Source organism: Eretmochelys imbricata, chromosome 16, assembly GCF_965152235.1.
Source record: "Eretmochelys imbricata isolate rEreImb1 chromosome 16, rEreImb1.hap1, whole genome shotgun sequence".
NCBI lineage: Eukaryota > Metazoa > Chordata > Testudines > Cheloniidae > Eretmochelys > Eretmochelys imbricata.
The window spans coordinates 27,144,562-27,160,021 of record NC_135587.1 but is presented as its reverse complement, the minus strand read 5'-3'; the positions used below and the strand labels follow the sequence as shown (position 1 = coordinate 27,160,021).

Here is a 15,460-nt window from a genome sequence, read left to right as displayed (position 1 = left end):
ACTTTTCTGCTTCTCCACCCCGTTGTGATTATTGGGTGCAGCACACCGGGTAACGAACCACTCAAGCTGTTGTTCAGCCTCTCGGCACTGGGTGCCGGCAACAATCCCCAGATCCATCATACCTTTGCACCTTTATATCTTTGTCTACATTGAGTTCTCTACCTTCTCGCCTGTATTTTCTCTTTCCTTCTCACATTTATCTTCCAAAATCTCACAGTATCATTCTTTTTACTAATTTATCCTATTAATTTCTCCTGCACATTCACTCAACTACCCTCTCATACATACACTCTAGAAATTTTGCCAGACAATAGCCAGAGAACTAAAACTACTAGCCAAAGGCCAGTGCAAAATAATTTATTAAATAAAAAGGTCACTGAAAATTGCCACAACTGATTAGAGTGAACAACTGACTGAGCCCTTTAAGTTACAAAATGGCAATAATTTGGACCCTGGCTAATTGGCTTAATTTTTCGCTACTAGATGCTGGGCAGGTTTTTCAAGACATGAGTATAAGATTACCAAGAACGAGTGTGAAAGTCCACAACGATAAAATAACACAAAATAAAATATTCAGTGCAACACTCGATGTTAATGAAATTTCACAAGTTTTAAAGTATGTTAATACAGGTTTTTTTTAATGGAAACTATAACAGTCGCTGCCTTAAGCCCTGATCCTGCAAACTTTGACACACGATTTATTTTGCTACTGCGACTAACCCCACTGAAACGGGTGACTTCTCACAGTAGTAGAGTTGTGCATGTGCATAAGTGTTTGCAAGATCAAGGCCCACATGCTAGAACGCTGAAAAGCATCTTGTAAAAGCTTTAAAGTCAAACTGTGATTGCTGACTACTCCTCCACCACCGCCATTAGTGAAAGATTTTAGTGTCCAAGTTTTGTTCTCATAATTGCATGCTTTTTTATATATTTTAATAATTTTTCAACATATCACATATCTGAGGTTCAAAATATGCTTGTTTTAAAAAGTTTTATTAAACCCAACATTCAAATTAATGTTTTCATATTGTTTCCTATTTTCAATTGAAAAAAAAATTAGATTTAAACATTTTCTGCACTGTTTGCAAAACAAATATTGTAATATTGTGCTAGTGGAAGAGAACCAGTAAATGAAAAAACAACTTTCATCTTTAGTTAGTGGGCAAGCTGAAATGAAATACAAAAAACAAACAGTACAAAAAATAAATTCGTATTACTCCTGGGGGAATTCTGTGCTACTGTGCAAGCACATAATTAATGAGCCATGCATATTTTAAAAATTTTGCGCAGAAAAAACCTTCTGCCGAAATGTTGCTTCAGTTCCACCTTTTTCCCATCAGAGAGTGCCGTGGCGATAGAACAAAGCAGCAGCTCCCAGCCAGCGAGGGAAGAGAAAGAGACTACCTTGCTCACAGGACCTATCAGGCCAGGTCAGTAGATAGGGGCTGTGGGGAGACAGACAGCATAGGGTGCTGGGGGTCAGACAGGGGCTCCTACAGGTTAGTGGGGGAGTACAGACTGGGGCAGGGGCTGAATGGGACCGCAGGGGGAAGGGAGGTGCAGGGCCACATGGTGATTGGGGTGGGAGTGCAGCGCTACATAGGGATAGAGGGTGGCTGAGTGGGGACACAGACACACATGGGAACGGGGTACAGCACCATATAGGGACGGGGAGGAGGTGCAGGGCCACATGGGGATGGGGTGAGTGAGTGTCTGAGTGTGGGCAGAGGGTGCAAGGACACATGGGGGTACAGGGACACATGAGGACATGGCAATTGTGCCTGACTGAATGGGAGAGGCTGGGGTCAGCCAGGGTCTGCATGGGGGAAGCTCCCTAACAATTCCTCCCCTCCCACCAAAAAAACCTGTTCCATACTTTTCCCACCCATACCCAACAACCCTCCAAGTTCACACCCAGCGCGCCAAAGCCACAGTACTTTGCCTAGCAGTACCCATGGGGCGGTGCTCACACGCTGTGCCCATTAGCCCTTCACCTAACTATTTAAGAAGCAGCACCACCCCAACTCCCCTCAATTCCTTTGTACCGAATGTCAAAAGCAGAGACTCTAATGCAGAAGGAATGGAGAGTGGATTGTGGAATACGCATCTGCACCTTTATCTTGAAGAACAACTGTCACAGAACAAGTAAGTAACAATGGTAACAATGTTTTCTTCTTTGAGTGGTTGCAGACATATATTCCACTAATATAACACATGCAGTATGCGTAGAAGGTGGGTCTTGGAGTCTATTTAAATAATGACTGCAGGACTGCCTTCACAAAGTTTGGATCTGACTGAGATGCCACTGTAACAGCATATTTGGTACAAATATGTATGGAAGAACAAGTAGCAGCCCTGAAAATGTCCAATATTTAAACATCTCTGTGTCACCAATACTGGACTCAACGGGTATCCCATGGATGGTACCCCAGGCTACTGTACAGTGACGAACTGATGCTGCCTCAGTACTGAAGAGCAGTTCTTCTCACGTATCTGAAGAATCACAATGTTGGTGTGCACTCCTCCTGGAAGAAAAGGATAACTGTCCCCAAGTTCTGGAATGGTGGTGGTCAGTGTTCCCTCTAATTTTTCCCATCCATGTTATGACTTTTGTTATGTGCACCAATACGGAGGTGTTGTGTGACACATGACCTTCATATTGGCGCACATAACAAAATTAATGTGGTAGGGGTGGGGCTGAGAGGTTCGGGGTGTGTGAGGGGGCTCAGGGCTGGGGCAGAGGGTTGGAGTGCAGGGGTGTGAGGGCTCCGGCTGGGGGTGTGGGCTCGGGGGCCTGCCGGAAAACCCAGTCGGAGCCCTCACACCCCTGCACCCCAACCCTCTTCCCCAGCCCCAAGAATCATAAAAAAAAAGTGGAAAGTAGTTCAAGTTACAAATGATGAATATTAAAAAACAAACAAACAAAAAACCCCACAAAAATACAAACACGTATGGACAAAATTAGAAAAACCAAGAAACAAAATGAGATTAAACTACCTAGGGATAAGGGTAACAAGAAAACATTTTACAGGTACATTAGAAGCCAGAGGAAGACCAAGGATAGTGTAGGCCATTACACAATGAGGAGGGAAAGACAACAAAAAATGCAGCATTGGCCAAAGTATTAAATGCCATTTTTGTTTCAATTTTCACCGAAAAGATTAGCAGTAATTGGATGACTAACATAGTGAACATCCTTGTAATATGGGGTAGGATCTGAGGCTGAATTAAGGAAAGAACAAATAAAGAATTACTTCAGGTTGGTCTCTACTGCAATTAGAAACCTGTGGCTGGCTGGTGACAGCTGCCTCGGGTTCAGGGGGCTTGAGCTTAGGGGCACTTTAACTGTGGTACAGACATTTGGGCTCAGGCTGGAGCCAGGCTTTATGACCCTGTGAGGTGGCAGGGTCACAGAGCTCGGGCTACAGCCCAAGCCCAAATGCCTACAGAGCAATTAAACGGCTCCGCAGCCTCAGTATGAGTCAGCTGGGGCTGGCCAGCCGCGGGTGCCTAATTACAGTGTAGACATATCTAACTTGTCTAAGGGTATCTTCAAGTCAGCAGGGCCTGAGTAATACATCCTAGAATATCTAAGGATATTCTGAAGAGATCTCTGAGCTATTAGCGATTATCTCTGAAAACTCATGGAGGATGGGAGAGATCCCAGAGGTCTGGAAAACAGCAAATACAGTACCTATTTATAAAAAGCAGTAGTAAGGGCAACCCAGGAAATTATAGACCAGTCATCTTAACTGCAGTACCAAGAAAGATAATTCAATCAACCAGCAAGTACCTAGAAAATATTAAGGTGATAAGTAACATTCAACATGAATTAGTCAAGAACAAATCATGTCAAACTAACCCAATATCCTTCTTTGACAGGGTAATGAGTCTTGTAGATGGGGAAAAGCAGTAGATGTGATATATCTTGACCTTAGTAAGGGTTTTGATACTGTCTCACATGACCTCATAAGCAAACTAGGAAAATATAGTCTAGGTGAACCTATTATAAGGTGGGTGAACAATCAGTCGGGAAACCATATTCAGAGAATAGTAATTACTGGTTCACAGGCAAGCTGAAAGGGCATGTCAAGTGGGGTCTGGCAGGGATCTGTCTTTGGTCCAATTTTATTCAATATCTTCATAAATTATTTGGATAATGGCATAGACAGTACAAATATAAAGTTTAAAGGATGATGCCAAGCTGGTCAGGTTGTAAGCGCTTTTGACTACAGGAATTAGAATTCAAAATGATCTTGACAAACTGGAGAAATGGCCTAAATTAAATAGGATGAAATTCAATAAGAACAAATGCAAAGTACTCCACTTAGGAAGGAATAAGCAATTGCACAAATAGGCAAAATGGGAACTGACTGCCAAGAAGGAATACTGCAGAAAAGGATTTGAGGCTTATAGCAGATCACAAACTAAATATGAGTCAACAATGTAATATTGCTGAAAAAAAAAAAAGTGAACATCATTCTGGGATGTACTAGCAGGAATGTTGTAAGCAAGACACAAGAAGTAATTCTTCCACTCTACTCAGCACTGATAAAGCCTCAACTAGAGTACTGTGCCCAGTTCTGGGCATCACACTTCAGGAAAGATGTGGACAAACTGGAAAAAGTCCAGGAGAGAGTAACAAAAATGAGTAAAGGTCCAGAAAACATGAACTAAAAGAAAAGATGGAAAAAATGGATTTGTTAATCTGGAGAAGAGAAGACTGAGGGTGGTCATTATAACAATCTTCAAGTATGTAAAAGGTTGTTATAAAGAGAATGATGATAAATTGTTCTCCTTATCCACTGAGGACAGGACAAGAAGTAATGGGCTTAAATTGCAGCAAAGGAGATTTAGGTTAGGCATAAGGAACACCTTTCTAACTGTAAGGGTATTAAGTACTGGAACAAATTACCTAGGGAGGCTGTGAAATATCGGATATTGGTGGGTTTTAAGAATAGATTAGACAAACACCTGTCAAGGATGGTCTAACATCATATTTAATCCTGCCTCTCAGTCCATGGGGCTGGACTAGATGACCTATCAAGGTCCCTTCCAGTCCTACATTGCTATGATTCTATAAGGATAGCAAAGTACTGGAACAGGTTACCAAGGGGGTTATGGAATCCCCATCACTGGAGAAGATTTTAAGAATAGGTTAGACAAACACCTGTCAGGGATGGTCTAGGTATACTTGATCCTGATTTAGCATGAAGGGATGGAGTAGATGACCTCAAGGTCCCTTTCAGCCCTACATTTTAGCCATTCCAGCCGTGATTCTATAATTACCACCTCCATCAGGTTCAACTAAAATGTGAACCTGAGGTTCCTACTACTAGCCCTTTGCTACTGTCATTTTTCATTCCCTATCTTATTTCTCCTATTTCCTATCTTCCTTTTTTTTGTCTTCTGTCATATAAGAGTCTGGCTTAGCCAGCTAAAACAACTCTACTTTTTGCAACATTGCCATGAGCCTGTGACTAGAAAGGCAGGTAAAAGTACAGTAATGCCTGAAACAGCCTGGCACTGGTAAAAGTTTGCAAGATCTCAGTGTGGCTGATAAGATCATATGCTGTGCCTTCTGGTTCCCCAGCAACTAGTCTGAAATTGAGAAAGACAAACAGAAAGAAACCACATTTTCTGTCTTTGCTATTCTTTTCCCTTCCCACTTTTCTCTTTAAGACAAAACAAGACAAATGCACACAAGAAGGATCATACCTCAATCACAAAAGTAGCAACAAAACCCACTATCTAAATACTCTCTTTTTCCCAAAAATGGACAACTAACTGAGGAGGAAAAAAAAACGGCTTTCAAAGACGGAATTTCCTCCCTATGAAAGACTACACAACTAAAGAGAAAGGGAATAAGGGGAAGTTGTTGAAGTAGTTTTATGGTGTTTATTTCGGTAGGAGTCATCAGCGATAATATAAAATCTTGGACAACATTTCATTGTTTAATATTAATTAATGTTCACAAAAACAGGGGCTTTTATTAACACTTTACTCCTTGTTGGGCCTCCTCTACAGAACAAATCCTCATAAAATCTTGCTCTTCCCTGAAAAATAGATCAGCCTGGCCAAAGAGAATGCTAGGCTAAAATAAAACACTTCATTCTGTTCAATTACACTAATATTATTTGGGGAAAATGTTGGAGAACTCAGAAAAATATAATTCGAATTACATTCAAGTGGTAAGGTTTAAGAATTTGGCGGAATTCTTTTAGTACTGAAGAATTATATGTATGAACTGGACTGTGATTAATTTGATTTAAAGCAACTTACATTTGGTAAATATAAGATCAATAACAATGTTTCCATTTAAAAAAAAATCCAATAAGTGTTTTTAAGCAAATCAACATTTCCCCATACAGAGTTTGAATTCAAACATTTTAGCACTAAGAACTAGAACTTAAAAGTGAAATTGACTATAAACAAAAGTGAAACTAAATTAATAGATTTATATTACTCAAGGTAGGGAAATACAAGTAAGCTAAAAACATAAAATAGTGACAAGTAAACTGGATTTTTAGAATCTTCACTGTTCATAATCTACAGTAAACACGTTTATCACAGATAAATAAAATGTGTTTGTTTATAAAATATAATTCAGGTGACAATATCCTATTAAATTGTTCTTCAAACGGATCCCATCACAAGAAGAACAAACTTTGCAAACAAAGAAAAAACTTTATACAGATCATTCCCTCTCACTTATTTTTGTTACCCCTTTTCCACACACCAAAAATAACTGCCAGTCCCAGAATCAATATTCATTATGAAAGTAAGCCCAGTTTTGATTACTAAGCATCTGCTAGACAAGATACAAATAAACATTGTTATCTTCAATTGTAATCTCTTTGGGACACAGAATAAGTTTTTCTATAGTAAACAGCTGCGTTAATAAAAAATAATTTTAATAAGGCAATAGTCTGCATTTGTTCCATTTCATTGGTTTCAGTTAGAATCATAGAATATTAGTCTATCTAGGACAACAACTACATGCAAAAGGCATGTTTGGGTTCTTCAATTACATAATTCAACTAAAAAGAAAAGGAGTACTTGTGGCACCTTAGAGACTAACCAATTTATTTCAGCATGAGCTTTCGTGAGCTACAGCTCACTTCATCAGCTCACGAAAGCTCATGCTCAAATAAATTGGTTAGTCTCTAAGGTGCCACAAGTACTCCTTTTCTTTTTGCGAATACAGACTAACACGGCTGTTACTCTGAAACCTGTCATAATTCAACTGTAACCCTTTTCATTATATGCCAAAACATTAGTCATCCATATTCTCTGAAGCAAAAAAAAAAGACACATTTACAAAATGCAATCAGAACATATCTGTCAAACAAAGTTCTAAATTGTATTTGTAGAGTGTCATCCCAAACAATATGTGATTAGTTTCCCAAATTATCTCACAAAGCATCCTCTGCTACAGCTGTCTGTGCCTTCCACCTACCCTCACCATGTCCTGATCAGCAGGGTTGCAGTTTACAAGGGTAGCCCTCATTGTATGTGTCTTCCTGAAAAAGCACAACATTCTTTGAATCTTACAACCCAAAGAGCACCTCCACTTCCAAGACTTCCTCACACCCTCCTCATGAAATTATCAAAATGCTGGAAATTCCATCCCTATATTCTGAAACAACAGTGCAGAGAATGAGCAGTACTAGTTAATTGTCCATATCTCTCAGGCATTTATCACTGCACTATACAGAAGCCAACTATCAATATTGCAAATCTCTCTGTCCAAAAGAAATTTTAATTAATACACCATCTACTTTCTTACTAACACATAGAAGAGGCAATGAAATGCAAAGGCTTCCTTTCTATTTAGCCAAAACCTTAAAATACTACAAGGCTCTTCACAGACTTCTTAAAGGGGAGGAAAAAATGGAAAGATTTTGAGTTTATTTATATTACAACCATAGAAAACCGAACAGCTGTAAAGGCTTTTGACCCCCCACCCTACGAAGGGCCTTCTCACTGAATGAGCTGGTTAATGCCTCTTAGACTGGGCACCAAATCTAGAGTAGGAGACATCAGTATTATAGATTGTTCACATTATTGCTGCTTACAGGGTGTCTGAGGTGATGATGGGAGGGTGCAGGAATCCTATAAACAAAGAAACTGTGATAATATGAATACCACACACTTGCACTGTAACGGATAGGAACAAAAAATTACCCGATGGAAAGAGAAATATATACACCTTGGACAAGTTTTCATCTCTCTATTTTGCATAAAATGCTGAAGTATTTGCAAAGGAGGAAAGTGTCAATATTAACAACAGTCCCCCTCCACACACACACACGGTGATGATGAACAAATTGATTTACCCTAGTCATGCTCTAGGGCAGGGGTTCCCAACTTTTTTCTTTCTGAGGCCCTCCAACATGCTATAAAAACTCCACAACCCCACTGTGCTACAATAACTGGTTTTCTGCATATAAAAGCCAGGGCCAGCAGTAGGGGGTAGCAAGCAGGGCAACTGCCTGGGGCCTCATGCCACAGGGGCCCCCATGAAGCTACATTGCTCAGACTTCGGCTTCAGTCCTGGGTGGGGTGGCTCACAGCCTGGGCTTCAACCCCATGCAGCAGGGCTTCGGCTTTCTGCCCTGGGCCCCAGCTAGTCTAATGCTGGCCCTGCTCACAGCCCCCCAGGGGGCCTCGGACCCCTGGCTGAGAACCACTGCTCTAGGACAGGCACTTGACAATGGGGAAACCCAGCCACCACCCCTCTCCTTCCACTTCCTTCCATTTGCCTTCCTTCCATTTGCCCAGTCCCAACCAAATACACATCAACCATGAGGTAGGGAGATTATGACTCACCTATCACATGGAATGGGAGTGGAGAGAAGAGGAGAGACTGGATGGGGGAGGGTCCCCAGGTCTGACAAGGTACAAGGGGAGGGGGTGTGAGAATCCCAAGGCCCATTAGTTCCAGGGGGGTACACCATCTCACCATCCTCAAAATGTGGCTCCTGAGTTTCTTCCAAGATCTAACTTGTCCTGGGGGAATGGGAAAGCAGAAAGCTGGGAAAGGAGTCAGGACACTCCCCAACGGGACCCAGTCTCACATACCTAGCTTTGTGGGATGTGTCACAGAGATAGGAGATTCAAGTCTCTACAAGGGGCAAGCCTGTGGTTTCACCTATCCCCTGTGTGTGTCCTAGAGCTAGGAGGTCCTGGGGATGCCAGGTGCCAGTGGCAGAAATAGGCAGGTGTCCTGGGTCCCTCTAATCCTGGAGAAAGGAGGAGACAGCAATGGTGAGGGCCCCTGGGCATCTCAGTGTTAGGGCAGAGAAGAGGATTCCTGGGGTCTCATCTAAACTGTGTGTGAAAGAGAGTGAAAAACACAGGCAGGAATGGGCTAGGTGGGAGGACTGCAAAGTCTCAGCTATCCCAGCTAGATGTGACAGGGATGAGGGTAGGGAGGATCTTGTGGGGGGGGGGAGAGGTTCTGGATCTCACCTGGTCTTGGGATGGGGGAAGGTGAGTAACAGGAATGGGGTATTTTAGGGATTGGCCTCACCTATTACATGCACAAAAGAGATTGTGGATGCAGTTCTGGGTCTCACCTGACCTGGTGTGAGGGGGTATCCCAAAGTGTCACCTGTCCTGGCGGGTGTTTCGGAGATATCCTAGCATATTTGTGACAGCTATGTGAAGAAGATGTCCCAGGGTCTCAATTGTCCCAAGGATGTGTGGCAAGATCTGCCAGGAACATGGATGAGCAGGGCAGTCCTGGGTACCACTTGTTTCAAGAGAGCAGAGGTAAGTGATAGGGATGGGGGTGGTCCCAGGGTCTCACCTTCTGAGAGTGTGCAGCTGTAGGAGTGGAGAGGTGCCTCAGGAATACCCCGAGGTAGGGGAGTGTTTGTAACAGAGATAAGCAAGGGAGAGCATTCCAGGGTCTCGCCTATCCTGGGAAGAATGAGTGATAGAGATGGGAGGCAGTTCTGATCTCACCAGACCCTGGAGAGGGAGTTTGCAACATAGATGAGGAGGTATCCCCGGGACCCACCTGCTGGGAGGGCTGAGGGCAAGTGACAGGAACGGGAGGGTGTCAGGAATAGGCTGTGGGGGTGTGTCCCAAGGGTATGTGGTGTGGGGTCTCAGGAATGGAGAAGGTGGGGCGCATCCCGGGATTTCTGGTGAGGAGTCCAGGGGGAAGAAGGGGTCCCGAGGTAGGTGACAAGGGGGATGGGAGCAGGCAGTTCCAGCAGGTGGGTAGCAAGTCCCAGGCGTGGGGCTGAGGGATCTCAGGGATGGGCGGGTGGGGGCATCCCAAGCTTGGCGGGGGGAGGAGGTGGTCTGGGTGGAGCAGGGGCGGGTCCCGCGAGTGGGTGGAGAGTGGTCTCAGGGATAGGAGGCAGTAGGGGGGATCCCAGGGGTGTGTGGGGAAGGGTCTCAGCGGAGAGGAGCAGGGAGTCCCAGGAGCGTGGGGGGCGAGGAAAGAGTCGCAGGGATGGGGTGTAGGAGGCTTCGCAAGTGTGGGGCAGGGAGGTTCTGGGGGCAGGGGGGCGGAAGCGGTCTCGGAGGGTGTGGGGGAGGGGTCTCGAGGAGGGTCCAGGCGGGACCGCCGGGTGTGGGGGAGGGGTTTCCCAGTCGAGAGCGGCGCCAGGGGGCGCCTGAGGTGACGCGGGGCCCCAAGGAAGCGGGAGCCCAAAGGCCTCCCCTGGCCGCCGGGAGGCCGGCAGAGCCTCAGGGATGGGGGCGGTTCTGGGTCTCACCTGCCCCGGCGGGCGGCTCTCACCTGCGCGCTGCTCCCGAAGGCCGAGGCCGGCCGCCTACTGTGCCCACAGCAGGAGAAGAGGAGGGGCGGGGGTCCCCGCGGGGGTCCCCTCGCCGCCCCCAGCCCGCCGCCCCCGGCCCGCCGCCGCCGCTCGGCCCGAGCCCCCCGCCCACTGCTGCAGCCGCCAGGGTGAGGCCGAGCCCGGTCGCGGGGACTGGGGCTCACCACAGTGACAGGCAGTTCAGCCAATCCTCACCCCCGCCACCACAGTTCACCAATCAGCGCTGCGTAGAGGCGGGAACATGCAAATAAAAGCTCTGTGCGCAGGAACTGCAGCGCCCTCTGCGTTCAGCGGGCAGCCGAGCCGGGCGCGGGACGGTCCGAGGGCGGCGCGCCTGGGGGCAGCGCGCAACGGTGCCAAGCCTCTGGGACGGCGGCCGGGGCCAGCATGGGCCGGGGTGGGCGGTGGCTGGGGCGGCGGGTGGCTGGGGACAGCATGGGGCGGGCGGCTGGGGACAGCATGGGCCGGGGCTGGCGGTGGCTGGGGCGGCGGGCGGTTGGGGTCAGCATGGGCCGGGGCGGGCGGCTGGGGACAGAATGGGCCGGGGCAGGCGGTGGCTGGGGCGGCAGGCGGTTGGGGACAGCATGGGCCGGGGCAGGCGGTGGCTGGGGCGGCGGGCGGCTGGGAGAGCATGGGGCGGGCGGTGGCTGGGGCGGCGGGCGGCTGTGGACAGTATGGGCCGGGGCGGGCGGTGGCTGGGGCGGGCGGCTGGGGACAGCATGGGCCGGGGCGGGCGGTGGCTGGGGCGGCGGGCGGTTGGGGTCAGCATGGGCCGGGGCGGGCGGTGGCTGGGGCGGCGGGCGGCTGGGGACAGCATGGGCCGGGGCGGGCGGTGGCTGGGGCGGCGGGCGGTTGGGGTCAGCATGGGCCGGGGCTGGCGGTGGCTGGGGCGGCGGGTGGCTGGGGACAGCATGGGCCGGGGCGGGCGGTGGCTGGGGCGGCGGGCGGTTGGGGACAGCATGGGCCGGGGCCGGCGGTGGCTGGGGCTGCGGGTGGCTGGGGACAGAATGGGCCGGGGCGGGCGGTGGCTGGGGCGGCGGGCGGTTGGGGTCAGCATGGGCCAGGGTGGGCGGTGGCTTGGGCGGCGGGTGGCTGGGGACAGTATGGGCCGGGGCGGGCGGTGGCTGGGGTGACGGGCGGCTGGGGACAGCATGGGCTGGGGCGGGCGGTGGCTGGGGCTGCGGGTGACTGGGGACAGCATGGGCCGGGGCGGGCGGTGGCTGGGGCGGCGGGCGGCTGGGGACAGCATGGGGCGGGCGGTGGCTGGGGCGGGCGGCTGGGGACAGAATGGGCTGGGGCAGGCGGTGGCTGGGGCAGCGGGCGGCTGGGAGAGCATGGGCCGGGGCGGGCGGTGGCTGGGGCGGCGGGCGGCTGGGGACAGTATGGGCCGGGGCGGGCGGTGGCTGGGGCGGGCGGCTGGGGACAGCATGGGCCGGGGCGGGCGGTGGCTGGGGCGGCGGGTGGCTGGGGACAGCATGGGCTGGGGCGGGCGGTGGCTGGGGCTGCGGGTGACTGGGGACAGCATGGGCCGGGGCGGGCGGTGGCTGGGGCGGCGGGCGGCTGGGGACAGCATGGGGCGGGCGGTGGCTGGGGCTGGCGGCTGGGGACAGAATGGGCCGGGGCAGGCGGTGGCTGGGGCGGCGGGCGGCTGGGAGAGCATGGGCTGGGGCGGGCGGTGGCTGGGGCGGCGGGCGGCTGGGGACAGTATGGGCCGGGGCGGGCGGTGGCTGAGGCGGGCGGCTGGGGACAGCATGGGCCGGGGCAGGCGGTGGCTGGGGCGGGCGGCTGGGGACAGCATGGGCCGGGGCGGGCGGTGGCTGGGGCGGCGGGCGGTTGGGGTCAGCATGGGCCGGGGCTGGCGGTGGCTGGGACGGCGGCCGGGGCCAGCATGGGCCGGGGTGGGCGGTGGCTGGGGCGGCGGGTGGCTGGGGACAGCATGGGCCGGGGCGGGCGGTGGCTGGGGCGGCGGGCGGTTGGGGTCAGCATGGGCCGGGGCGGGCGGTGGCTGGGACGGCGGCCGGGGCCAGCATGGGCCGGGGTGGGCGGTGGCTGGGGCGGCGGGTGGCTGGGGACAGCATGGGGCGGGCGGTGGCTGGGGCGGCGGGCGGTTGGGGTCAGCATGGGCCGGGGTGGGCGGTGGCTGGGGCGGGCGGCTGGGGACAGCATGGGCCGGGGCTGGCGGTGGCTGGGGCGGCGGGCGGTTGGGGTCAGCATGGGCCGGGGCTGGCGGTGGCTGGGGCGGCGGGCGGTTGGGGTCAGCATGGGCCGGGGCGGGCGGCTGGGGACAGAATGGGCCGGGGCAGGCGGTGGCTGGGGCGGCAGGCGGTTGGGGACAGCATGGGCCGGGGCAGGCGGTGGCTGGGGCGGCGGGCGGCTGGGAGAGCATGGGGCGGGCGGTGGCTGGGGCGGCGGGCGGCTGTGGACAGTATGGGCCGGGGCGGGCGGTGGCTGGGGCGGGCGGCTGGGGACAGCATGGGCCGGGGCGGGCGGTGGCTGGGGCGGCGGGCGGTTGGGGTCAGCATGGGCCGGGGCTGGCGGTGGCTGGGGCGGCGGGTGGTTGGGGTCAGCATGGGCCGGGGCGGGCGGTGGCTGGGGCGGCGGGTGGCTGGGGACAGCATGGGCCGGGGCGGGCGGTGGCTGGGGCGGCGGGCGGTTGGGGACAGCATGGGCCGGGGCCGGCGGTGGCTGGGGACAGAATGGGCCGGGGCGGGCGGTGGCTGGGGCGGCGGGCGGTTGGGGTCAGCATGGGCCAGGGTGGGCGGTGGCTTGGGCGGCGGGTGGCTGGGGACAGCATGGGCTGGGGCGGGCGGTGGCTGGGGCTGCGGGTGACTGGGGACAGCATGGGCCGGGGCGGGCGGTGGCTGGGGCGGCGGGCGGCTGGGGACAGCATGGGGCGGGCGGCTGGGGACAGAATGGGCTGGGGCAGGCGGTGGCTGGGGCAGCGGGCGGCTGGGAGAGCATGGGCCGGGGCGGGCGGTGGCTGGGGCGGCGGGCGGCTGGGGACAGTATGGGCCGGGGCGGGCGGTGGCTGGGGCGGGCGGCTGGGGACAGCATGGGCCGGGGCGGGCGGTGGCTGGGGCGGCGGGTGGCTGGGGACAGCATGGGCTGGGGCGGGCGGTGGCTGGGGCTGCGGGTGACTTGGGACAGCATGGGCCGGGGCGGGCGGTGGCTGGGGCGGCGGGCGGCTGGGGACAGCATGGGGCGGGCGGTGGCTGGGGCGGGCGGCTGGGGACAGAATGGGCCGGGGCAGGCGGTGGCTGGGGCGGCGGGCGGCTGGGAGAGCATGGGCTGGGGCGGGCGGTGGCTGGGGCGGCGGGCGGCTGGGGACAGTATGGGCCGGGGCGGGCGGTGGCTGAGGCGGGCGGCTGGGGACAGCATGGGCCGGGGCGGGCGGTGGCTGGGGCGGGCGGCTGGGGACAGCATGGGCCGGGGCGGGCGGTGGCTGGGGCGGCGGGCGGTTGGGGTCAGCATGGGCCGGGGCTGGCGGTGGCTGGGGCGGCGGGCGGCTGGGGACAGCATGGGCCGGGGCGGGCGGTGGCTGGGGCGGCGGGCGGCTGTGGACAGTATGGGCCGGGGCGGGCGGTGGCTGGGGCGGCGGGTGGTTGGGGACAGTATGGGCCGGGGCGGGCGGTGGCTGGGGCGGCGGGCGGTTGGGGACAGTATGGGCCGGGGCCGGCGGTGGCTGGGGCTGCGGGTGGCTGGGGACAGAATGGGCCGGGGCGGGCGGTGGCTGGGGCGGCGGGCGGTTGGGGTCAGCATGGGCCAGGGTGGGCGGTGGCTTGGGCGGCGGGTGGCTGGGGACAGCATGGGCTGGGGCGGGCGGTGGCTGGGGCTGCGGGTGACTGGGGACAGCATGGGCCGGGGCGGGCGGTGGCTGGGGCGGCGGGCGGCTGGGGACAGCATGGGGCGGGCGGTGGCTGGGGCGGGCAGCTGGGGACAGAATGGGCTGGGGCAGGCGGTGGCTGGGGCAGCGGGCGGCTGGGAGAGCATGGGCCGGGGCGGGCGGTGGCTGGGGCGGCGGGCGGCTGGGGACAGTATGGGCCGGGGCGGGCGGTGGCTGGGGCGGGCGGCTGGGGACAGCATGGGCCGGGGCGGGCGGTGGCTGGGCCGGCGGGCGGTTGGGGTCAGCATGGGCCGGGGCTGGCGGTGGCTGGGGCGGCGGGTCGTTGGGGTCAGCATGGGCCGGGGTGGGCGGTGGCTGGGGCGGCGGGCGGCTGTGGACAGTATGGGCCGGGGCGGGCGGTGGCTGGGGCTGCGGGTGACTGGGGACAGCATGGGCCGGGGCGGGCGGTGGCTGGGGCGGCGGGCGGCTGGGGACAGCATGGGGCGGGCGGTGGCTGGGGCGGGCGGCTGGGGACAGAATGGGCCGGGGCAGGCGGTGGCTGGGGCGGCGGGCGGCTGGGAGAGCATGGGCTGGGGCGGGCGGTGGCTGGGGCGGCGGGCGGCTGGGGACAGTATGGGCCGGGGCGGGCGGTGGCTGAGGCGGGCGGCTGGGGACAGCATGGGCCGGGGCGGGCGGTGGCTGGGGCGGGCAGCTGGGGACAGCATGGGCCGGGGCGGGCGGTGGCTGGGGCGGCGGGCGGTTGGGGTCAGCATGGGCCGGGGCTGGCGGTGGCTGGGGCGGCGGGCGGCTGGGGACAGCATGGGCCGGGGCGGGCGGT

The 15,460-nt window shown here is 55.3% G+C and overlaps 1 protein-coding gene across 1 annotated transcript in view; it reads right to left on the bottom strand.

Annotated features, from left to right (window-relative positions):
- The window catches only part of RALGPS1 (Ral GEF with PH domain and SH3 binding motif 1), a 391,212-nt gene extending 380,338 nt beyond the window's left edge, over positions 1-10,874 (bottom strand). Inside the window, exon 1 of the mRNA XM_077835616.1 lies at positions 10,737-10,874. The gene's annotated coding sequence lies outside the window, so the exon portion shown is untranslated. The remainder of the gene's footprint in view (positions 1-10,736) is intronic.
- Between the last annotated feature and the right edge of the window lie 4,586 nt (positions 10,875-15,460).